Source organism: Triticum urartu, chromosome 7A, assembly GCF_056163025.1.
Source record: "Triticum urartu cultivar PI428250 chromosome 7A, HENAU_Tu73, whole genome shotgun sequence".
Taxonomy (NCBI): Eukaryota; Viridiplantae; Streptophyta; class Magnoliopsida; order Poales; family Poaceae; genus Triticum; species Triticum urartu.
Genome location: NC_141879.1, coordinates 583,647,662 through 583,673,271, shown reverse-complemented (window position 1 = coordinate 583,673,271; position 25,610 = coordinate 583,647,662).

Here is a 25,610-nt window from a genome sequence, read left to right as displayed (position 1 = left end):
TAGCATCCATATGACAGAGAACCCGGGCCGACATGGCTAGTCGTGAACCCAAAGCGGCACAGGCCTATGGAGACAGGCATACATGTATCACATCGAGCATGTCGGTCAGCAGCGAGTGATTCCGGGCTGTAGCACTGGGATAACAGGACTCCGGGGAACCCGGGCTGTAGCAGGCTAGGCAGGACTCCGGAAATCACCGCGTGACATTTCCCCGAAGGGACAGACATAGGAACAAAGTGAAACACATGCCGGCCAGTCAAGTGTCCTGAACAGTAGTGCTGGGCTAGCAGGACTCCGGTGAACCGGGCTGTAGCGGACTACTATGGCTCGAGGAACACTAGACTACATTTCCCCATAAGAAAGGCTGCCAAGGATAAACAACTAGATTGTCGGATCCCACTCATACCAAGCATTTCAATCATACACACAATATGCCCGATATGAGTACATACAACATGGCATCACAACAAAACTCTACAACTCAAGTACTTTATTTAAAGGCTCCAGAGAGCCATACATAACAAGTTCATACAGATAGGGGTCACATGACCCGACACTCAAGTCATACACTCATACAAGCACATGCGGAAGCAACTAGTCTGAGTACAGACTCTAGAAAGAAAGAAGGCTTCTCGAAGCCTGTCTATCTACATAGGGCCCTCCATGGCCAGGATCACCACCTGGGTGGCTAGTCACTCGTCGACGTCAAGGTCTACATAGAACCCATCGGAGGGGGCGGTGTTGTCGTCTGAAAACAGTAATTAAGCAAACATGAGTACAAAGGTACTCAGCAAGTCTTACATCAGAACCTACTATACATGCTTATTCTCAAGAAGGTGGTGGGGTTAATGCAGCAAGCCAGCTTTGACTCTTGGCTAAGCTATCCTACGGAACTTCGCCAGTAAATAGTTTTCGCACACGAGTCCACTACTCACCAACACAATACTCCACCGTGGATCCTCCCTCGTCATCCTACGAGAGGGCCATCCTCGATACTCACACTTATCTTGAGTTTTTTAGTAGTGTCCATTAACTTGTCTATGAACTGTATAGGCAACCAAGTAGTCCTTTACCGCGGACGCGGCTATTCGAATAGTTTTATACCCTGCAGGGGTGTACTTCTTCATACACGCTTTCACCACTTACCGCCGCTTACACGACATGTACTCGGCAACCTTCAAGCGGAAGCCCGGCGAGGGTGTTGGCCACGGCCTACCTAAACACTTAAGTCTCTAGTCCAGGTTTATCGCCTATCCAGGTTCCATCCGCAGGGAGTCCGGCCGAGGTTTCCACATACGGCCCCGAACGATGTGAACAGGGTCCCGAGACGCCAAACGGGCGCCCGGCATACCCGGTCACGGTGTATCTACCGCAACATAACCCACCCCTAGGGTCAGCGCTACGCACGGCCGCCAACACATATCCTACAAACACCAGAAACTATTTGCAACTCCTGGACAGAGTACTAAGGTGATTAAGAAGCCGAGAGGGTCCATTGGTTTCGGGCCCAATGTACGGTAGTAACTGCATCTTAAATCACACATACAGATCTCAGTTCTTAGGGACGGCCTCAATGAAACAACCCACCATGTACTCCTACATGGCCTCTCATCGATACCTTCACCAAAGCATGTTCAACACATCCCTCACATTACCGACATAAGCATTTCACTCTAGCCCATCACCCAGATGAACCTGACCTGACACAACTCTAAGCATAGCAGGCATAGCGAGGTAGGAATCACATACATGGCTCAATCAACTCCTACACATGCTAGTGGGTTTCATCTAGTTACTGTGGCAATGACAGGTCATGCAGAGGATAAGGGTTCAACTACCGTAGCACACAGCAGTTTGAATCGCGTTGTCTTAATGCAGTAAACAAGAGCAGAAGCGAGAACATGGGTTTGTATCGGAATGATCAATGGTTGCTTGCCTGATGGAGTGGTAGTGGGATACTGCCCTTCAGTTGGATACTCGTGAATATCCTCGGAGGCAGAACCTACCACGAAGAACACATCGGAACACAATCAACACATGACGATATGCAACAATATGATGCATGCTATGACATGGCAATATGAATGTGTCTTGGCCTAATGCAAGTTATAATAGAAAGGAATGAACTCATTTGAATCAAAGATTCAAATATTAGCTCATTAAACATGGCCTTAATAGTGCATTTCCTTATTCTGCTTAAACAGCAAGTTAAACTTGTTTTGTCATGCATGAAACCATTACAGATGGATAGATTGAATTTTTCTGATCATTTTTCATATATAAATCTTTGCATTTGGAGCTATGGTTGATTTTCTATGATTTTTAGAAGTTTTGACTATTTTCTGGAATTTCCTGAATAAAAATAAATCCAGAAAATGCATTACTACGTCAGCATTGCGTCATGCTGACCTCAGCAGGTCAAAGGCGCTAGCCCAGGTCAAACCTGACTGGTGGGCCCCTTCTGTCAGCCTCTCAGCTAGTTAACAGGATTTTATTAACACTAATTAGCTGTCAGTGGGGCCTGGGCCCACATGTCAGTGACTAATTTAATTAAAATTAGTTAAAACTAATCCTAATTTAGTTAGCAGACCGGCCCCACCTGTCATAGACTCAGGGGGGTCTACCTGGGCCCACCCAGGGGTCAAACTGGGTCAAACTCGCCGGCGTTGAGCCGCCGGCGAGGCCGAGACGGCGGAGGGCTTCGGATTTGGTCCTCCGGTGACCAAATCAACAGCGGAGACGTGCTACGCGTAGCTGGGGCTCGTGCGCATCTATTGGGGCAAGTGGGAGGAGCTGGGGTGGAGCGAGCTCGCCGGAATCGAGCTCGTGGCGGCGGTCGGAGTTCGGACGGAGAGGGAAAGAGGGCTGCGGTGCACGGCAGGGCGAGGAAGTGCGTGCGTTAGGCTCCTGGGGACGCACTGAATGCGGTGGTGCGCTTGGACGCGTGCTTGCACGGCCGTAGCCACGACGGCGACATGGCCGGGGGCGAGGAGCTCTCGGGTGCGGTGGAAACGGCGGCTACAGAGGCCAAACGAGCACGGGAGTTAGGGGGAAAGGAAGAGGAGCTCACAGCGGAGTCGGAGAGGGGGTCAGCGAGCTCGGGGAGGTCCTGGCGACGGTGAATCGGACGGAGACGGCTCGGGTGCCCGAGGTTGAAGACGAGGGCGTAGACGGCGTTCGGCGGCGTTTGGGGTCGGGTGGGTCGGCGAAGAGGTCCAGGGCGACGAGGCGGAGCTGTTGGGCTCGTCGGAGGGGCGAGGGAGTGGCTGTGGTGACAACTACGGCGATCGGCGGCGAGGGTCGCGCTCGGCCATCACGGGGGAGAGTAAGAGAGACGAGGGGGAGAGTGCGAGAGGATGAGAGGGGGACGTGGGGGTCGTGTGGCACCTCTAGGCGTCTCCGGGCGTCGGCGGAAGCAGGAGGTGGCCAGCGCGTGGCCGGCGCGCGGCGAGCACGCGCCCCTGCCTCCTGGTGCGAGGAGGACAACGACTGGCGAAGCCAGTAGGCTGGGCCGAGCCAGGTGGGCTGGCCAGCTCAGGTAAGGCCCAGGTGGGCTTCCCTCTCTCCTTTCTTTTTTTGTTTTTGTTTTTCTATTTAACTGCAACTGTTGGGTTTTATTAAAAATACTAAAACGTTTCCAAAAATCCTGAAAATAATTGTGGGCTCTGTTTAGAATATTTCCAACAACAAACATTTATTTCCAGAATTATTTGAGCATTTAATTTATTTTATAGCATTTAAATGCCCAAATTCAAATACTTATGATTTAATTCAATGACCTTCTGTTGAGCTAGAAAATTGTGCACCAATTTTGCCAGAGGTTTTAACCCAAGACAAAGAGGGTGAACTTTTTAGAAGGGCATTTCAGGTTCATTGAAAATAATTTTAGTAAACCCTAGTTGTTTCCAGGGGGGTGTTGGGGGTTTCTGCCTTCCCTATTTCAAATTTAAGAGAAATTTAAACATGATGCACACTCTAATGCTTGAACTAGCTAGGGTGTGACACGTAAGCAGTGAAAGCAGAGTTTGGCGAGGGCGTGATGGTGATGCAGGCGCCAGTAGTAGGTTGGGACGGGAGCATGTTGACGCATGCAGGCCCATCCAGCAGCCCCGGCCCTGTCGAGGCAGAGGCGAAGGGTGTGACGATTGGAGCCAGCGGAGTGGCCCTGAGAGCCAGTGCATGGACTGGTTCCACATCGAGCTGCACCAGCAGCGAGGCTGCATGGGACTCCCCCGGGAGCGACTCGACCGAGCCCCCCGTGCCGTCATCATAGGAGATGCATAGGGGCACGGCAGCGGAGCCACCGGGGGGAGCTCCACCGGGCCCGTTGAGAGGACGGCGAAGCTGCTGGAGTCGGATGTCGCTGCGTCGTGAGAAAGACGAGGAGAGGCGACGGGGTGCGAGCCCCCATAGGAGGGGTCAGCGCGCCAGGAGGCCTGGACATCGGTGATGACGGGGGCGAGAGATGCAACGTGAGAGGATCTCGGCGAGCCTCGCTGGGAGGGCGGCGCCGAGTCACCGTCAGATGACCCAAAGGGGTTTGCGTCAACACCGTGCGCCCACCGGGTCAGCTCAGCGACCCTGACGATCTTGATTACATTAATGGGAGGAAGCTGGACGATAACGCCGTCTGGAGAAGGCTAGCCGGCCTGGGCGAGCACAAGCGCACGGACGGAGGTGTAGTCGACGCCATTGAGGCAGAAGTGGTCGATGGCGCTGACATCGCCGAGGTACCTGAGGACGAAGCGAATTCCCTCGTCATGCCAAAGTTCATGGGGGAACTCGGACACCTTGACCTCGACGAGTTCAGAGAATACAGCGATTGAGCGATCGGCGAGCTCGACCGGTTCGAGGGTGACAGTGTTGCCCTCGAACGCCAGAGGCTCACGGCAGAGGACGCTCTCGCGCGCCTCGGGAGAGGACAAAATTAGGCACTCCCCCCCCATGACCACGCCAGGACCCCCCCCCCCATGATGAATGTCGGGTTTCCAGCGAGGGTTTGGATGGCACGATGGATGAGAGGGGTTGGGTTGTGAGTTGGAGTAGCAAGGTGAGCAAAGGCGAAACGCTTGGGGCATTGGATGAGGCAAGGCGGAGCAACGGCGAGGGGCATGTCGCCATAGGGGGGAAGGAGGCCGGCCTCATGAGTGTTTTGGGCGTCGTCAACTGATATGGTGGAGGCAGTGGTTCCCCGACGTACTAGGCAGCGGAAAATACGTCTTGGAGACGTGCGCGAAGGGCAGCAGCATCGACGGGGAAAGATGGTGTGTGCGCGGCATAGGGAGTGGTAGCCGATGGTGCAGGCGGAGCATGAGTCATGCTAGGGGAGTCAGCCGCCGGGGGGTAGCGAAGAGAGCCCTCCGTAATTCCTAGGTAGGAGGAAGGGTGTGGAGTGGGGACGCAAAGGGCTGGGAAAGGTTCAGCAATGATGGCGGGAGGCGGAGGAGCTAGTGAGTGGCGTGGCATGGCCGTGGCATCGTTGATGTTGGTGCTTTCCATCCTGCAAATGGGTGAGATGGCGGGGTTGTGAGAGGGAGCGACGGGCATTGCAAGAAAGAAGGGGAGAAAATGAGCCAACCTGCAGTCGAAGCTTTGATGACCGGAACACCAACACCTAGCACAGCGGACCGGGTCACGGCACTGGTCGACTTTGTGATCTAAGGCTAGGCAGTGAAAGTAGCGTGTTTGGCGCGGAGAGGTTGTAGGGAAGAGGTTGTGTGGATTCATGGGTGAGGGGTAGCGAGGATTTATATGGGCGTGTGAGTGAGAGGGAGATAGCAGCCGTGGTCTGTTAGCTAGGAGGGCGTCCATGTATGACCGGTGTATCATGGGCTGAGCTGATACTGGCGCGGCATGGTTGTCCGGGAGCACTGGCTATGCCTGTGTCGTGATGATAGGGCTGGCGTGGGTGTTAGGTTGAACTGTTGGCGTTTGTGGCGTGGTGATAGGAGGGGCTGATTTGGTGCGGGTTGGCGGAGGAGACTGGTCAGGAGTGGGTGTCAGTTTAGAGCGGTTGAGATGGGATGGGAGTGGCTCGTTTATTTTATCTGCTTGGTCAGAGTGGCTCGAGTTGGTCAGGTTGCGCGGGGAAGAAGAGAAGGAAGGGCGTGGGCGGTGGGAGGTAGGGCGCGGACTAGAGGTGGCATGCAAGGCCATGCTGGGAAAGTGGTCAGCGGCCGGGGCAGGCAGGATTTGGTCGGGGGACGAGAGCGGTTCGTCCATGAGATGTGCAATGCCCCGGTCGGTCAGCTCTAAGTTTGTATCTTTGTTGGGTTGTGGACGTGCAGTGCCCTGGTCGGTCATTTCTAAATCTGAAACATTGTTGGGTTGTGGCAGAGCATGGGAGTCCGAGCAAGCGTTCATGTTGTTTCTTGGCGGGTCTTGGTATGACCGGGCTGCAGTCCCTGAGGCGGAGTGCGTGAGATGTGTGGCGTGGAACTATGGTTGAAGGGGACGTCGATATGGGCCTAGTATGGATTGAACAGATGGTTGTGTTGATTTTGAGGTGACTAAGCGATAATCTTTACTGAAATTTTGAAAATGGCCGAGCGCTCGGTCAAGGGAAGGGAACAGGAAGAGACAAAAGCAGCTAAAGTTTAGTTGTTTAAGCTTTAGAATTTGAAATCTGATGAAAGGATAGAGGACACCCGATTTGAAAATGCACTCATGAACTTGGATCGCTTGGAAATCCATTTTAACCGAAAAGCAGTGGTTTAGAGCAGAGTTAACCAGCATGTTATCTGGGTTAGCTTTGATTGGCATGAAAGAGACCCAAAACTGACATTTTTGCAGTGTGTAATTGGCAGTGCATAGACTACGGGCATGATCAAGGAGTGGAGACACTGAAGCCGAGGTTGCAGGAGCCACATCCGTCGAAGCAGGATGATCGTCGGCTAGTGGGGCGGCGGACGGAGATCGTGGGCCTGGCGAGTGTTGTTGCAGCATTGCCGGAGAGGAAGCAGCATCGACGGGGCAGGTGGACACGAGCGGGCAGAAATGAATGAGCACCCCAAGGCGAGCGAAGTCGCCATGGCTGTTGATGAGCTCGGTGACTGCGCGGCAGGCAACCGTGAAGGAGAAACGTGCCTCATCTTCCATGGTGGTATTGAAGTGAGCGTGCTCACCCGCCGATGATGCATGCGAGGAGCAAGTCGAGGAGTCCGGCGTTGACCTCGAAAGGAAGATGAATGAGCCGGGCCGACATCCGGCAACCATGGGGGTTGGCTGACGGACCGTAGGTGACGAAGGATTGCAACCGCAACCATGCCTTGACCTCGAAGTGAGTCGCAAGGTCGGAGCGAGCTCGGATGAGCTCCCAGAGCTGCATGCAGGAGTGGAGAACATCAGATATGAGAGCATCACGGAGAGGTGGGTTGATAGCGAAAGAGAAAGAGAAATTTCGGTGCAGAACTGCACGCTGGGAGAGGATGGTGTTGGCGACAGCTGCGTTTGCCACCACAAAGGAGAACACCGTGTTGGTGACTGCGTGCACTCGAAAGAGTGCAGTGCAGCCACCAATAGAAGCTTGGAGGAGGGGTGCAACGATCATGGGGTCGAGGGGCAGGCTACTTCTGAGGAAGATGAGGAAGACGCGCACCCCAACGTCCAGGGAGAAAGCATTGACAGGCGAATGAAGAACACTGCGCAGCTGGTCTTCGAAGTCCAGACCCATGGCGTTTCCCACGCCAAGATGGCAGCGCAGGACAACCTGGCCGGAGGTGACGTACCGAGGCTCATCAGGGAGCAACGGTGGTTGTGGCAGTGGTGAGCAGGAGGAGTGGGTGGCCGCCGGAGGCAGGTGGTCGCCGGAGGGGGAGTTGGGTTCGGGTGGAGCGGGAGCGGGGGCCATCGGTTCTTATTATCATATTTTCTTGTTCATGATAAATGTTTATTATTCATGATAGAATTGTACTGACTGGAAACTTAAATACATGTGTGAATACGTAAACAACATTGTGTCCCTAGTAGGCCTATACTAGGCTAGCTCGTTGATTGAAGATGGTAAAGGTTTCCTAACCATATATATGAGTTGTCATTTGATAATTGGATCACATCATTAGGAGAATGATGTGATGGACAAACCCAACCGTAAGCTTAGCATCAAATCGTATCACTTAGTTATTTGCTACAACTTTCTTCATGTCAAGTATATGTTCCTTAAACCATGAGATCATGTCACTCCCGGATACCGGAGGAATACCTTGTGTTCTATCAAACATCACTTCGTAACTGGGTGATCATAAAGGTGCTCTACAAGTATTTCTTAAGGTGTCTGTTGGGTTTCTTGGATCAAGATTAGGATTTTTCACTCTGTGTGGCGAAGACATATCTCTGGGAACTCTCAGTAATACAAGATCACAAGAAGCATGTGACTAATGAGTTTAGCAACAAGATCTTGTATTACAAAATGGGTAAAGAGACTTGTCGGTAAAGAGATTGAACTTGGTATGGAGATAATGACGATCGAATCTCGGGCAAGTAACATATAGCCAGACAAAGGGAATCATATACGGGATTGGATGAATCCCCAACAATGTGGTTCAACCGATAAAAATCTTCATGGAATATGTAGGAATCAATATGGGTATCCAGGTCCCGCTTTTGCTTATTGACCGGATAGGTGTCTGGTTCATGTCTACATGATTCCCAAACCCGTAGGTCGCACACTTGATGTTCGGTAGTGCTAGGGTAATGTTGAGATATTAATAGTGGAATGGGGAGGCGCATGGGGGCAACCACCCCTTCACCCTAGCCCCTTGCCTCTCCTAACTCCTCCCACGTTTCTCTGATACGCACTTGGCGAAGACCTGCCGGAATTCCGCGGCCACCACCACCATACCGCCATGCTGGTTTTGATCCCATCTACCTCCTATCCCTCACTTGTTGGATCAAGAAGGAGAGGACGCCATCAAGCTGAACATGTGCTAATCTTACAGGTGCCGTCCATTCGACACTAGATCGGATTGGATCATGAAGAGTACGACTACATCACCCGCGTTACATATGCTAACGCTTCCATTCTACAAGGGTACGTACACACACTTCCCTCTCATTGCTATGCATCTCCTAGATTGGATCTTTGGTATTTCGTAGGATTTTTTTTGACTTTCATGCTTCGTTCCCCATTAGTGGCACCATGAGCTATGTATATGCGTAGATGTATATGCACGAGTAGAACACAAAGATGTTGTGGGTGTTGTTGTTCAGATTGCTTACCTCCCTTGTCTTATTTGGATTTGGCTGTATTTTGGGATGAAGCGGCTCGGACCAAACTTACTTGTCCTCACACAAGAGACCAGTTCCACAGACTAACATTCAACTTGTATTGCATAAGAGTGGATGGCGGGTGTCTGTCTCTTCCACTTTAGTTGAATCTGATTTGACAATGGCGGTCCTTGTATAAGGTTAAAAGGAAACTTGTATATCACTTATCTGGTTTTGTGTAGATTAGAACGGTTCTTATAGTTTCCCCTAGCACCCATGTAAAAATTGCAGCAACAAAGTAGAGGACGTCTAACTTATTTTTGCATGGCATGTTTGTTGGGGAACGTTGCATGGAAAACAAAAAACTTTCTACACACACATAAGATATATCCATGGAGATGCATAGCAACAAGAGGGGAGAGTGTGTCTACGTACCCTCATAGATCATAAGCGGAAGCGTTTATTAACACGGTTGATGTAGTCAAACTTCTTCACGATCCAACCGATCAAGTACCAAACGTACATCACCTCCGCGTTCAGCACATGTTTAGCTCGGTGTCGTAATCGCCTTCTTGATCCAGCAAGATGGGCTAAGTAGTAGATGAGTTCCGATAGCACGCTGGCATGGTGACCGTGGTGGTGATGCTATCTCCGCAGGGCTTTGCCTAAGCACACCGAAATATGACCGAGGGGCGAAACTGTGGAGAGGAGCGCCACACACGGCTAGGAGATTGTCATGGGTTTGTGCGACGCCCCCTCCCACATATATATAGGTGGGGGAGAGGGAGGTAGTCAGGAGGAGCCCCAAGGGAGGCCAAACCCCCTTCGGCTCCTACCCTGGCTGCGCCCCCCTTACCATATTTGCCGAAGGGGGAAAGGAAGGGGAGGAGAGGAAGGCAGGGGGAGGCCGAATCCCCCTCCTTCCTTTTCTCCCCATTGCCCGCTACCATAGGAGGGGCGCGCCAGCCCCTTGTGGGCTGGTGTGCTCCTCTTACTTGGTCCATATGGCCCATATACCTCCAGGGGTTTCCGGGAACCCCTTCCGATGATTTGATGACGACCCGGTACCTCCCGAAACTCTTCCGGTGTCCAAATAGTATCGTCCTATACATCAATCTTTACCTCTGGAGCTCCTCGTCATGTCCGTGATCTCATCCGAGACTCCGAACAACATTCGATCACCAAATCACATAGCTCATATAATACTATATCGTCAACGAACGTTAAGCGTGCGGACCCTACGGGTTCGAGAACTATGTAGACATGACCGAGACACCTTGCTACCTCTTGAGCACTGCGTTGGTTTTCCCTTGAAGAGGAAAGGGTGATGCAGCAAAGTAGCATAAGTATTTCCCTCAGTTTTTGAGAACCAAGGTATCAATCCAGTAGGAGATCACACTCAAGACCCACGCACCTACACAAACAAATAAGAACCTCGCAACCAACACGATAAAGGGGTTGTCAATCCCTTCACGGTCACTTACGAGAGTGAGATCTGATAGATATGATAAGATAATATTTTTGGTGTTTTTATGATAAATGGAAATAAAGATGCAAAGTAAAATAAACGGCAGTAGAAATAACTAAGTATTGGAAGATTAATATGATGAAAGATAGACCCGGGGGCCATAGGTTTCACTAGTGGCTTCTCTCAGGAGCATAAGTATTACGGTGGGTAAACGAATTACTGTCGAGCAATTGATAGAATTGAGCATAGTTATGAGAATATCTAGGTATGATCATGTATATAGGCATCACGTCCGTGACAAGTAGACCGAAACGATTCTGCATCTACTACTATTACTCCACACATCGACCGCTATCCAGCATGCATCTAGAGTATTAAGTTCATAAGAACAGAGTAATGCTTTAAGGAAGATGACATGATGTAGAGGGATAAACTCATGCAATATGATATAAACCCCATCTTTTTATCCTCGATGGCAACAATACAAAACGTGTCGTTTCCCTTTCTATCACTGGGATCGAGCACCGCAAGATTGAACCCAAAGCTAAGCACTTCTCCCATTGCAAGAAAGATCAATCTAGTAGGCCAAACCAAACTGATAATTCGAAGAGACTTGCAAAGATAAACCAATCATACATAAAAGAATTCAGAGGAGATTCAAATATTGTTCATAGATAAACTTGATCATAAACCCACAATTCATCGGATCTCGACAAACACACCGCAAAAGAAGATTACATCGAATAGATCTCCAAGAAGATCGAGGAGAACTTTGTATTGAGATCCAAAGAGAGAGAAGAAGCCATCTAGCTAATAACTATGGACCCGTAGGTCTGAAGTAAACTACTCACACATCACCGGAGAGGCCATGGAGTTGATGTAGAGGCCCTCTGTGAACAATGGCCCCTCCGGTGGAGCTCCAAAAAAGGCCCCGAGATGGTATCTCTCGGGTACAAAAGGTTGCGGCGGTGGAATTAGGTTTTTGTGGTGCTCCTGGATGTTTGGGGGTACGTGGACATATAGGAGGAAGAAGTACGTCGGTGGAGCAACGAGGGGCCCACGAGGGTGGAGGGCGCGCCCCCTGCCTCGTGGCTTCCTCGTTTGTTTCTTGACACCCACTCCAAGTCTCCTGGATCACGTTTGTTGAGAAAATCACGTTCCTGAAGGTTTCATTCCGCTTGGACTCCGTTTGATATTCCTTTTCGGCGAAACCCTAAAATAGGCAAAAAACAGCAATTTGGGCTGGGCCTCCGATTAGTAGGTTAGTCCAAAAAATGATATAAAAGTGTAAAATAAAGCCCATTGACATCCAAAATAGATAATATAATAGCATGGAGCAATCAAATATTATAGATACGTTGGAGACGTATCAAGCATCCCCAAGCTTAATTCCTGCTCGTCCTCGAGTAGGTAAATGATAAAAGAAGAATTTTTGATGTGGAATGCTTTCTAACATATTTCTCAATGTATTTTTTTCTTTATTGTGGCATGAATGTTCAGATCTGAAAGATTCAAGATAAAATTTTAATATTGACATAAAAATAATAATACTTCAAGCATACTAACTAAGAAATTATGTCTTCTCAAAATAACATGGCCAAAGAAAGTTATCCCTACAAAATCATATAGTCTGGCTATGCTCTATCTTCACCACACAAAATATTTAAATCATGCACAACCCGGATGACAAGCCAAGCAATTGTTTCATACTTTTGATGTTCTCAAACTTTTTCAATCTTCACGCAATATATGAGCGTGAGCCATGGATATAGCATTATATATGGAATAGAATGGTGGTTGCGGAGAAGACAAAAAAGGAGAAGATAGTCTCACATCAACTAGGCGTATCAACGGGATATGGTGATGCCCATCAATAGATATCAATGTGAGTGAGTAGGGATTGCCATGCAACGGATGCACTAGAGCTATAAGTATATGAAAGCTCAACAAAAGAAACTAGGTGGGTGTGCATCCAACTTGCTTGCTCATGAAGACCTAGGGCATTTTGAGGAAGCCCATCATTGGAATATACGAGCCAAGTTCTATAATGAAAAATTCCCACTAGTATATGAAAGTGATAACTCAAGAGACTATCTATATGAAGAACATGGTGCTACTTTGAAGCACAAGTGTGGAAAAGGGATAGTAGCATTGTCCCTTCTCTCTTTTTCTCTCATTTTTTTTGGGCCTTCTCCCTTTTTTATGGCCTTTCTCTCTTTTTTTCGTCCGGAGTCTCATCCCGACTTGTGGGGGAATCATAGTCTCCATCGTCCATTCCTCACTTGGGACAATGCTCTAATAATGATGATCATCACACTTTATTTACTTACAACTCAAGAATTACAACTCAATACTTAGAACAAATATGACTCTATGTGAATGCCTCCAGCGGTGTACCGGGATGTGCAATGATGCATGAGTGACATCTATGAAGAATTATTAACGGTGGCTTTGCCACAAATACGATGTCAACTACATGATCATGCAACCAATATGACAATGATGAAGCGTGTCATAATAACGGAACGGTGGAAAGTTTCATGGCAATATATATCGGAATGGCTATGGAAATGCCATAATAGGTAGGTATGGTGGCTGTTTTGACGAAGGTATATGGTGGGTTTATGGTACCGGCGAAAGTTGCGCGATACTAGAGAGGCTAGCAATGGTGGAAGGGTGAGAGTGTGTATAATCCATGGACTCAACATTAGTCATAAAGAATTCACATACTTATTGCAAAAATCTATTAGTTATCGAAACAAAGTATTACAGCATGCTCCTAGGGGGGTAGATTGGTCGGAAAAGACCATCGCTCGTCCCCGGCCGCCACTCATAAGGAAGACAATCAATAAATAAATCATGCTCCGACTTCATCACATAACGATTCACCATACGTACATCCTACGGGAATCACAAACTTCAACACAAGTATTTCTCAAATTCACAACTACTCAACTAGCATGACTCTAATATCACCATCTCCATATCTCAAAACAATTATCAAGTATCAAACTTCTCATAGTATTCAATGCACTTCTATTAAAGTTTTCATATTATTCCTAGAAGCAAATTTCCATGTTGTTCTAAAGGACTCTCAAAATGATATAAGTGAAGCATGAGAGATCAATAGTTTCTATAAAACAAATCCACCACCGTGCTCTAAAAGATATAAGTGAAGCACTAGAGCAAAGACTATATAGCTCAAAAGATATACGTGAAGCACATAGAGTATTCTAATAAATTTCAAATCATGTGAGTCTCTCTCAAAAGCTGTGTACAGCAAGGATGATTGTGGTAAACTAAAAAGCAAAGACTCAAATCATACAAGACGCTCCAAGCAAAACACATATCATGTCGTGAATAAAAATATAACTCCAAGTAAAGTTATCGATAGACGAAGACGAAAGAGGGGATGCCTTCCGGGGCATCCCCAAGCTTAGGCTTTTTGGTGTCCTTAAATTTTACCTTGGGGTGCCATGGGCATCCCCAAGCTTAGACTCTTGCCACTCTTTGTTCCATAATCCATCAAATCTTTACCCAAAACATGAAAACTTCACAACACAAAACTCAAAATAAAAAATCTCGTGAGCTCCGTTAGTGAAAGAAAACAAAACACCACTTCAAGGTACTGCAATGAACTCATTCTTTATTTATATTGGTGTTAAACCTACTGTATTCCAACTTCTCTATGGTTTATGTGACGCCCGGATATTTAAGCTACAGTGAACCTCTGCTAATGATGCCACGTCACCTCGATTACTATTTCTAATCTCGCGTTAGTTCTAAAGCGGTTCGAATTCAAATTCAAAATCAAGCAAACAATAAAAATTTCAAATATTAAAACTAAAATATTTGGAGTGAGCCAAATATTGCATAGGTAATTATGGTTGAGAAATCACACTTTTATAAAATGTTTAGATGCTCAAATGGAAATGAAACAACAACATAACCAATTTAATAAATGACTTTTGTTAATTATAAAATGTTAAAATATTTTATTTAGGGGTTTAAACTTTTTCTAGGAGAGGTATAATTAGTGCTACTAATTTAGGTTCAACTTTTATGTTTTATAAAACAAAATAAAATAAAACTATTAAGGAAAAATAAATAAATAAAAGGAAATTACAAAATAAAAACAAAAACAAAAGAGAGAAGGATTCCCCTGGCTAACTAAGCCAAAGGGCCCAACCGGCCAGGCCAATCGGCCCAACTGAGCAGGCCCACCCCGCCTCCCTTAACGCCCCCACTACCCCAAACCCTAGACCGACCCCTTCCCCACTCCCCCCTCACAGTCCACTCCCTCTCCCGGCCTCTCCTTCTCTCTCCCCTGTTCCTAGCCGCGCCTGGCCGTGCTGAAGCGCGCGCACCCGCCCCTACGTTGTTGCTGCCTGTTACGTCCTGCCGCGCCCAGCCACGCCTTGCGCTCGTCGCGCCCTGCTCGCCTGCCGTGGCTCATGCCCGACCACAGCCGCCGCGCCCCTGCCGCTTTCCCCCGTGCGCCGCGCCGCGCCTCTGCCTCATCCCCCCTCCCCCCCGCTTGTTGTTGCCTTCTACTTCTGCTGCGGCTGCTGCCGCAGTCCACCAATCGCCCCACTGCATCACAATGCCTTGTGGCGCCCCAACAGCATCTGCGCCAGCGCGTGAGCCACCCACGCGCGCCTCCCCCACCGGCGTCTCCTGCCGGCGGATCCCGGCAAGCCCCCGCGCTCCGGCCACGGCCTCGCCCCTTCCCACTCGCGTCGCTGCACTTCTGTCGCCGCGCCTCTGCACTGGCCGCAGTCGCCGTCCTCGCCGTGCTCGCCACCGCCCCCTGCGGGCACCTCGCCGGCCCCGCCCACGGCCCTTGTTCGACGCGCCCTACCCCTGCCTCCCACTCCGCCTGCTGCCTATCGCCGCCTCGCTCGCGTGCCCCGCCACTGTTGCGCCATCTCCAGGCGCCATCGCCGCCTCCACCGCCTGTCCTCGCCGCCGTTTTGCCGCACTACTCTGGCCGCCGTTGAGCCCCCCCCCCCCCCCCCTGGTGACCTCGAGCCAGCGTCCGGGCTCGTCCAGTTCGGGCGCCCGCAACCGCTGACCGCTGCGCCCGAACCCGTTATGGCCTCTAGCCCAATGACATGTGGGCCTAGCCCCAGAACGTTTAAAATAATATATAAATAAATAAATAATTGAATTAATTAATTAACTTAATTAATCCTGTTAATTAATCTAATTAAGCCTAATTAATTAACCTAATCACTTTAATTAATTTAACTAATCTTGTTTAGTTAACTATGACAATGACCAGTGGGATCCACACATCAGCGACCCAGTCAACACCCCTGTTGTCTGTTGACGTCATGTTGACGTCAGCATGCACTGTTCTGGATAATGTTGAATTAAATTAATTAATTAAATGCTAAAATTAATTTAAATTTTTTAAAATCAATATAAAATAAACCGTAGCTCGGATGGAAAAACTTTATACATGAAAGTTGCTCAGAACGACGAGACGAATCCGAATACGCAGCCCATTCGTCCGCCACACATCCCTAGCATAGCGAACACGCAACTTTCCCCCTCCAGTCCGCGTGTCCGAAAACGCGAAACACCGGGGATACTTTCCCGGATGTTTCCCCCCTTCACCGGTGTCACCTGTCCCTACATTAGTTCAACCCTAGCACAAGTATTGCCGCATCTTGCTTTGTGTTGCATTTGATTGCTTTGTTATTTTGTTCCCCCTCCGTTACTTATTTCCAGTAGACTCTGAGACCGCTGCCGATGTCCGTGTGTTCGACTACATCAAAGATGACCCCTCCTTCTTGTCAGAGCAACCAGGCAAGCCTCCCCCCTTGATCACCAGATATCGCCTACTCTTCTCTCTACTGCTTGCATTACAGTAGTGTAGCATGTTACTGCTTTCCATAAATCCTATCTTGATGCATAGCATGTCATTGTTGCTACAGTTATTGATACCTTACCTGCAATCCTAAAATGCTTAGTATAGGATGCTAGTTTATCATCAGTGGCCCTACATCCTTGTCCGTCTGCCATGTTATACTATCGGGTCGTGATCACTCGGGAGGTGATCACGGGTTTGTACTTATATACATAATATATGATACTTGTGGTGACTAAAGTCGGGTCGGCTCGTAGAGTACCCGCGAGTGATTCACGGATTGGGTCCGAAAGGACGTTTGTCCCGATGGCCCTTTGAGTGGATCTTTGTGGCGAAGCGACAAGGTAGGTTGAGACCACCTAGGAGAGAGGTGGGCCTGGCCCTGGTCGACGTCCGCGGTTATTTCAAAATAACACGCTTAACGAGATCTGGGTATTTGATCTGAGTTTGGCCATAGGCCTATATGCACTAACCAACTACACGGGAACAATTATGGGCACTCGAAGTCGTGGTATCAGCCGAAGCCTTCGTGACGTCAGCGACTGAGCGGCGCACGCCGGGTTGGACTGGAACGCCTGCTCTTGTATAAGGGAGGCTAGGTCTGCTCACCGACCGCGTACGCAACGTGCAGGTGTGCAATGGGCGATGGGCCCAGACCCCTGCGCCATAGGATTTAGACCGGCGTGTTGACCTCTCTGTTGTGCCTAGGTAGGGATGCGACGTGTTGATCTTCCGAGGCCGGGCATGACCCCGACAAGTGTGTCCGGACAAAGGGGATCGAGTGTGTTGGGAAATGTGGTGCACCCCTGCAGGGAAGTTAATCTATTCGAATAGCCGTGATCTTCGGTAACAGGACGACTTGGAGTTGTACCTTGACCTTATGACAACTAGAACCGGATACTTAATAAACACACCCTTCCAAGTGCCAGATACAACCCGGTGTTCGCTCTCTAACAGGGCGACGAGGAGAGGATTGCCAGGTAGGATTATGCTACACGATACTACTTGGTGAACTTACCTTCTGCTCTCTCCTACATGCTGCAAGATGGAGGTGGCCAGAAGCGTAGTCTTCGATAGGACTAGCTATCCCCCTCTTATTTCGGCATTCTGCAGTTCAGTCCACATATGATACCCTTATCCCATTTGATACCAATGCATACATATGTAGTGCAGCTCCTTGCTTGCGAGTACTTTGGATGAGTACTCACGGTTGCTTTGTTCCCCCTTTTCCCCCTTCCTATACCCGATTGCTGCGACCAGGCGATGGAGCCCAGGAGCTAGACGCCATCGTTGACGATGACTCCTACTACACTGGAGGTGCCTACTACTACGTGCAGCCTGCTGGCGACGACCAAGAGTAGTTTAGGAGGATCCCATGCAGGAGGCATGTGCCTCTTTCGATCTGTATCTCAGTTTATGCTAGCCTTCTTAAGGCAAACTTGTTTAACTTATGTCTGTACTTAGATATTGTTGCTTCCACTGACTTGTCTACGATCGAGCCCTTGTATTCGAGCCCTCGAGGCCCCTGGCTTGTATTATGATGCTTGTATGACTTATTTTATTTTTAGAGTTGTGTTGTGATATCTTCCCGTGAGTCCCTGATCTTGATCGTACACGTTTGCGTGTATGATCAGTGTACGATTGAATCGGGGGCGTCACAAGTTGGTATCAGAGCCGACTGCTTGTAGGAACCCCCCTTCCAAATCCTTGGCCGAAGTTGAGTCTAGTCACTAAAAACTTTTACTAACATGGCTGTGTGGCTTATGAGCCCACGACGCCATTGGGTGGTATTAGGATCTTTTATTCCTCGACCTATACTCGGGGACTCTGATCTCTCTTCTACTCAGGTTAAATGATTTTACTAACGCTGACTCTAGGCTCTCATAATTAATTTCTCTCGTAGAGCCCTCATGCCGAAAGATCACCTGCTTCGTCAGAAGATTTTGAGGATACCCATCGATGTTATCCCGAGCCCGTTCTGCTCATCGCCTTCATAATTCCTACCACCGATACATCCACGTGGATGATTACCTTTTCATTCACATGATCATTCCTCGTCGCTCTTGTTGTTACAAGATGCCTCGAAATATTCTCCATTGTTCCGAAAATCCTTTGAGTTTACTGCCTTGCAGTTTTCTGCATTAAAAACCTTACAGATAATTCCTCACGTTTTTCGAGGATCTGTTCATCCCAGTTGTTCATGTGTCTCGCAAAAATTCTTTGAAGTGCTATTCGATTTTCCAAAATCCTCATCAACTTATTGCTCTTGAATTTCTTGCCTGCTAGCATTATGGTTAATTCCATATTGCTAGTAGTCTTCGTTGACATCCCTTGCCCTTGTCATTTTAAGCCTATGGTTTCAATATGTGCGTATGCACGCGATCATCAGGTTATCCTTTTAAATTATCTTTCCGACTCAGACGTCCTCCCAGACATGAGTTGGTTCTCAACAATTCAAACCTTTATTGATTGTCCAACTAAGTCATTTCAACGTATCCATCCTTGATCAGACCGTCTGCTTCTGATCCTTCATTTTGGAAGCCATAATTTCTTTGTATTTAAGCATCAGACTATTCAGGTGTTTCTTGAATCTGATGCCTCTGCATTCTTTCTTCCTCTGAGTGAGTACCGATACTCACATCAGCTCTGTTGTGGATCGCCCGATTCATTGTTGGATTATTATCCGACAGTGTCCTTCATTTTCAATCACCTTGTGAGTCCTTCCCCCGATACATAATACCTTAGGTAAATTGTATCCTCTGTTTTGCCAGCCATACTCTGCTTACAAGCTTGTGCTATGTACTCTTGAAGTTTGTAGTATATGTTTCTAAGATGCCGCGATGGGTTGAACCTATACTTTCACTAATCCGTATGAACCCGAAACCGAAAGTTTTCATGAGTCATACTCTTCTGGTGTCTTGCCAGATAAATTCCCAACACTACAGCTTTATCAGAGCAAGAAGTAAATGAAATGTTATGCATTGGAAAAGTGGGAGTCGACCTTGAACTTTGTGTTCATGCCCATGGAAACGATGTAGACCGTCTCGGAAGCTTCTTGCAAAATGATTATCCATCTGTATGATTCTTTCGGTATCCTTAAATTGAACCTTGCAGATTTGGTTCGACCATACTGTCCTTTTTCCCATATGTCTGAAAGAAATCCATTCCAGGCATCATCAATTTTTGACAAGGTTAAAGTATCTGCTGTCGTCGGTCAACGACCCAGTTCAACTTCTATCATGTTCTACCTTCGAGTTTTACCCCGTGGTATCTCGAGGATATCATGCCTTTGCAAGGCATCTTACTAACTTGTTGAAGCAATAACTTTCCTTGTCGTAATCACTCTGCGGGTTCTAGGTTGCCGTCAACCGAGGACACCGTTTAGTAAATCAAATTCGCTCTAAAATTCAAATACCCCTAGAAATTGTTACTTGGAAATTTAAACTCAGTCATGTCGTCCTAGACCATCGGCTACACCCTTATCTTGCTATCTTTGATTGTGCTACCTCGACCTTCTTCGGTGCACAAATTCTTCAGAGTGTGAGCATGACTTACGTCGAGCTTTCAACATCATGTTTCTTGTTCTGAAAGGCAACTTTGATTCTGAGCTTGCATCTTACTTGTTGTTCCTATGACTTTCACGTCGTCATTCCCTGCTTGACGCCGTCGCTGTTTGATTGCGTCCTCTTGAAACCTCCCGGCAAATGTGTCAGATCACCTTCAACACTTTGACTTCTTTCGAGATGTCAACTATGTTCATGTTGTGAAATACCCTCCTTGCACTCGATGATTTTTGTTATCATCGACAACACCCTAAACTTCTTTTCATCGCGAGCTTGTCCATGTTATGGATGCAACTTGCTATCCTGTTTGCATTATATTCTACCTTGAAGTATTACTGTCCTTTATGCCGAGTATGTTGTGAGGATTGCTTCACCTCTTTGAAAATTCTTGGCAAAGTGATACTTCTCACCGTCACCATTCTTTCTTGGTCCCCGTGTTGATTCTAACCGGGATACCATATAACAAGCGGTGCTGCTTGGATTCTGTACTTCTGGCAACCCTATTGCTTTGAATGTTAACGATCGACAGTTTGTTCTTATACTGTTGATTATTGAATCGCCACTCTAACATTGATCTTGCTGCCTAAGGTCGTATTTCGGTCACACGTTTCAACTAATGATTAATGGTGTATGTTTTCCTCGGGCATACAACATTATATCATTTGAATTGTCAAATGTCATCTCCTTGTGCACATAATTGTGGGAATCCATCCGTGTGGAATTCTCAATGAATTGTCCCTGAGTCCATAAGCCACCTCCTCATCCTATCCTTGGTTTAATGATGAACTATTGTTTCGGGAACCCGTTCCTATAGTTCATTTCTCGAGAATCTTAAAATGTCATCTCGAAAATTGGTGCTGCACCTTTTCTTCTCGGACATCCTAAGTCTGAGGTATCATGTCACCAATTAGATCTGAATCTCGGTCAGACATGATGGTTGGAACATAATTCCAGGAGTTATAACATTAGTATTTGACCCGATAAAGTGATCTCATGCCTAGCACACCTGGCCGGAGGACCTATTGTTATAGTTTCCATTTTAGTAAGGTTATCCATTCTTCCATGAGGAAATTGTAAGACTTATTCTATAAGTTGTTCCTGATGGATCCTTTGTGTATCGAAAGTGTGACCTTTACTTGACAACCATGCCAAGGCTATCCGGAAGCATGAATGTGGTACTTTGGACATCCTTAAGAACATTTGAAACCCAATGCTAAATGTTTTCTGCTCAATTATCCAAACACCGTTGTATGGGTAATGTCATGAAATTTCTCTCCCCTCACCTAGAGGATTTTCTACATAATATCCTATCATGGTTATCATTTCTCTGTTTGTCCTTGGGAAGGAAATACCCCTGAAATATGTGTTTTAACACATTTTCCTTTCCATTGTTCTGTTTAATCTGATAATCATATTTTCCTTTCCATTGATTGGCTTAACCTTTCTTGGGATCTATATGATCTAAGCAGTAATATTCTCCTGCTTATGTAAACACCTTGGTGTACAATTCTATCAGCTACACCCTGTTACTATTGTTGCTGACATTCCGCTAACCACCGATGGACGAGAACTTTGCCTATTGGTCAGCCTCGTTCAACGAGCGGGAAAATGGTTCTCTTCATCCCTCGCCCTTGGTACCGATGTTGTCTCTGACATAACTGACAGGTTATCCCCTGCCATGCCTCGCTATCACGATAGTGCAAGATGTAACCGCCCTTTCTACTTTTAAACCACATGGTGGACCCATAACCCACAGGTCCCAGGATCGAAACCACCTTCTTACTTACTCTCGATGACTTTCTTGAATGTCAATTCGAGAGATGCCTCTGTACCTCGTTCACTGAGATAGCCCTAGGTACCTAACATGTGTTGAACTCCGTCCTTCCCGAATTTTTCCACTTAACTTTCCCGTAAGTACGATGAGGATCCTGAGGAAGGGATGTTGGCTTCATCATGATGACCTGTACTAGAGAGATGAAGACATTAACGTAGTGGATCGACCTCTTCGAGAAGAGCAACCAACACCGAGAAGACTCGTTAGAGTTTCGTAAACAGAACTTCCCCCTTACTCCACCTCTTAAAAATCTCGGGACGAGATTTCTTATAGTGGAGGAGAATTGTGATGCCCGGATATTTAAGCTACAGTGAACCTCTGCTAATGATGCCACATCACCTCGATTACTATTTCTAATCTCAGTTCGAATTCAAATTCAAAATCAAGCAAATAATAAAAAAATTCAAATATTAAAACTAGAATGTTCGGAGTGAGCCAAATATTGCATAGGTGATTATGGTGGAGAAATCACACTTTTATAAAATGTTTAAATGCTCAAATGAAAATGAAACAACAACATAACCCTTTAATAAATGACTTTTGTTAATTATAAAATGTTAAAATATTTTATTTAGGGGTTTAAACTTTTTGTAGCAGAGGTATAATTAGTGCTACTAATTTAGGTTCAACTTTTATGTTTTATAAAACAAAATAAAATAAAACTGTTAAGGAAAAATAAATAAATAAATAAATAAAAGGAGATTACAGAACAAAAGCAAAAGAGAGAAGGATTCCCCTGGTCAACTAAGCCAAACGGCCCACCCGGCCAGGCCAACCGGCCCAACTGAGCAGGCCCCCGCCTCCCTTAACCCCCCCCCCCACTACCCCAAACCCTACACCGACCCCTTCCCCACTCCCCCCTCTCAGTCCACTCCCTCTCCCACGATCTTCTCTGCCCCCCACCGATCTGGATCAGGGAAAACGGTGCCCCGGCCCGTTCGCCTCACCGATGCCGCCCGGAGCGCACACCGCCGCCTGGACCTCGCCGAACCTCCCCCGCCGGACCGCGCGCCTTCCTCGTCCTCCTCCCCCGACTCGCGTCACAGAGCCTCGCTGCCCCGTTCCCCTGCACCGCTAGTGAAGCCCCGGCCTCTCCTTCTCTCTCCTCTGTTCCTGGCCGCGCCTGGGCGCGCTGAAGCGCGCGCGCGCCCGCCCCCTACGTTGTTGCTGCCTGTTGCTGCCTGTTACGTCCTGCCGCGCCCGGCCACGCCCTGCGCTCGTCGCGCCATGCTCACCTGCCGTCGCTCACGCCCGACCATAGCCGTCGCGCCCCTGCCGCTTTCCCTCGTGCGCCGCACTGCGCCTCAGCCTCAGGTCCCCCCCTTCCCCGCTTGCTGCTGCCTTCTACTTCTGCTCCGGCTCTTGCCGTCGTCCACCAATCGCCCCGCTGCTGCACCATGCCTTGCGCGCGCCACAACCGCATCCGTGCCAGCACGCGAGCCGCCCACGCGCGCCTCCCCCACCGGCGCCTCCTGCCAGCGGATCCCGGCGAGCCCCCGTGCTCCGACCACGGCCTCGCCCCTTCCCGCTCGCGTCGTTGCACTTCTGTCGCCGCACCTCTACTCTGGCCGCAGTCGCCGTCCTCGCCGCGCTCGCCACCGCCCCCTGCGGGCACCTCGCCAGCCCCGCTCGCGGCCCCTATTTGCCGCGCCCCACCGCTGCCTCCCACTCCGCCCGCTGCCTATCGCCGCCTCGCTCGCGTGCCCCGCCACTGTTGCGCCATCTCCAGGCGCCATCGCCGCCTCCACCGCCCATCCTCGCCGCCGTTTTGCCGCACTACTTCGGCCGCCGTCGAGGCCGGCACCCCCCTGGTGACCTCGAGCCAGCGTCCGGGCTCGTCCAGTTCGGGCGCCCACAACCGCTGACCGTTGCGCCCGAACCCGTTATGGCCTCTGGCCCAATGACATGTGGGGCCTAGCCCAGAACGTTTAAAAAATAATTAATTAATTAATTAATTAACTTAATTAATCATGTTAATTAATCTAATTAAGCCTAATTAACCTAATCAATTTAATTAAATTAACTAATCTTGTTTAGTTAACTAAGCCAATGACCAGTGGGACCCACACGTCAGCGACCCAGTCAACACCCCTGTTGACTGCTGAAGTCATGCTGACGCCAGCCTGCACCGTTCTCGATAATGTTGAATTAAATTAATTAATTAAATGCTAAAATTAATTTAAATGTTTTAAAATCAATATAAAATAAAGCGTAGCTCGGATGGAAAAACTTTGTCAATAAAAGTTGCTCAGAACGACGAGACGAATCCGAATACGCAGCCTGTTCGTCCGCCACACATCCCTAGCATAGCGAACACGCAACTTTCCCCTCCAGTCCGCGTGTCCAAAAACGCGAAACACCGGGGATACTTTCCCGGATGTTTCCCCCCTTCACCGGTGTCACCTGTCCCTACGTTAGGTCAACCCTAGCACAACGTATTGCCGCATATTGCTTTGTGTTGCATTTGATTGCTTTGTTATTTATTGTGTTCCCCCTCCGTTACTTATTTCCGGTAGACTCCGAGACCGATGTCGATGTCCATGTGTTCGACTACATCGAAGATGACCCCTCCTTCTTGTCAGAGCAACCATGCAAGCCTCCCCCCCTTGATCACCAAATATCGCCTACTCTTCTCTCTACTGCTTGCATTACAGTAGTGTAGCATGTTACTGCTTTCCGTAAATCCTATCCTGATGCATAGCCTGTCATTGTTGCTACAGTTATTGATACCTTACCTGCAATCCTAAAATGCTTAGTATAGGATGCTAGTTTATCATCAGTGGCCCTACATCCTTGTTTGTCTGCCATGTTATACTATCGGGCCGTGATTACTCGGGAGGTGATCACGGGTTTATACTTATATACATAATATATGATACTTGTGGTAACTAAAGTCGGGTCGGCTCGTAGAGTACCCGCCAGTGATTCACGGATTGGGTCCGAAAGGACATTTGTCCCGACGGCCCTCTGAGTGGATCTTTGTGGCGGAGCGACAAGGCAGGTTGAGACCACCTAGGAGAGAGGTGGGCCTGGCCCTGGTCGATGTCCGCGGTTATTTCAAAATAACACGCTTAACGAGATCTGGGTATTTGATCTGGGTCTGGCCACTGGCCTATACGCACTAAACAACTACGCGGCAACAATTATGGGCACTCGACGTCGTGGTATCAGCCGAAGCCTTCGTGACGTCAGCGACTGAGCGGCGCGCACCGGGTTGGACTGGAACTCCTGCTCTTGTATAAGGGAGGCTAGGTCTGCTCACCGGCGCGTACGCAACATGCAGGTGTGCAATGGGTGATGGGACCAGACCCCTGCGCCATAGGATTTAGACCGGCGTGCTGACCTCTCTGTTGTGCCTAGGTAGGGTTGCGACGTGTTGATCTTTCGAGGTCGGGCATGACCCCGACAAGTGTGTCCGGACAAAGAGGATCGAGCGTGTTGGGAAATGTGGTGCACCCCTACAGGGAAGTTAATCTATTCGAATAGCCGTGATCTTTGGTAACAGGACGACTTGGAGTTGTACCTTGACCTTATGACAACTAGAACCGGATACTTAATAAAACACACCCTTCCAAGTGCCAGATACAACCCGGCGTTCGCTCTCTAACAGGGCGACGAGGAGAGGATCGCCGATTAGGATTATGCTACACGATGCTACTTGGTGAA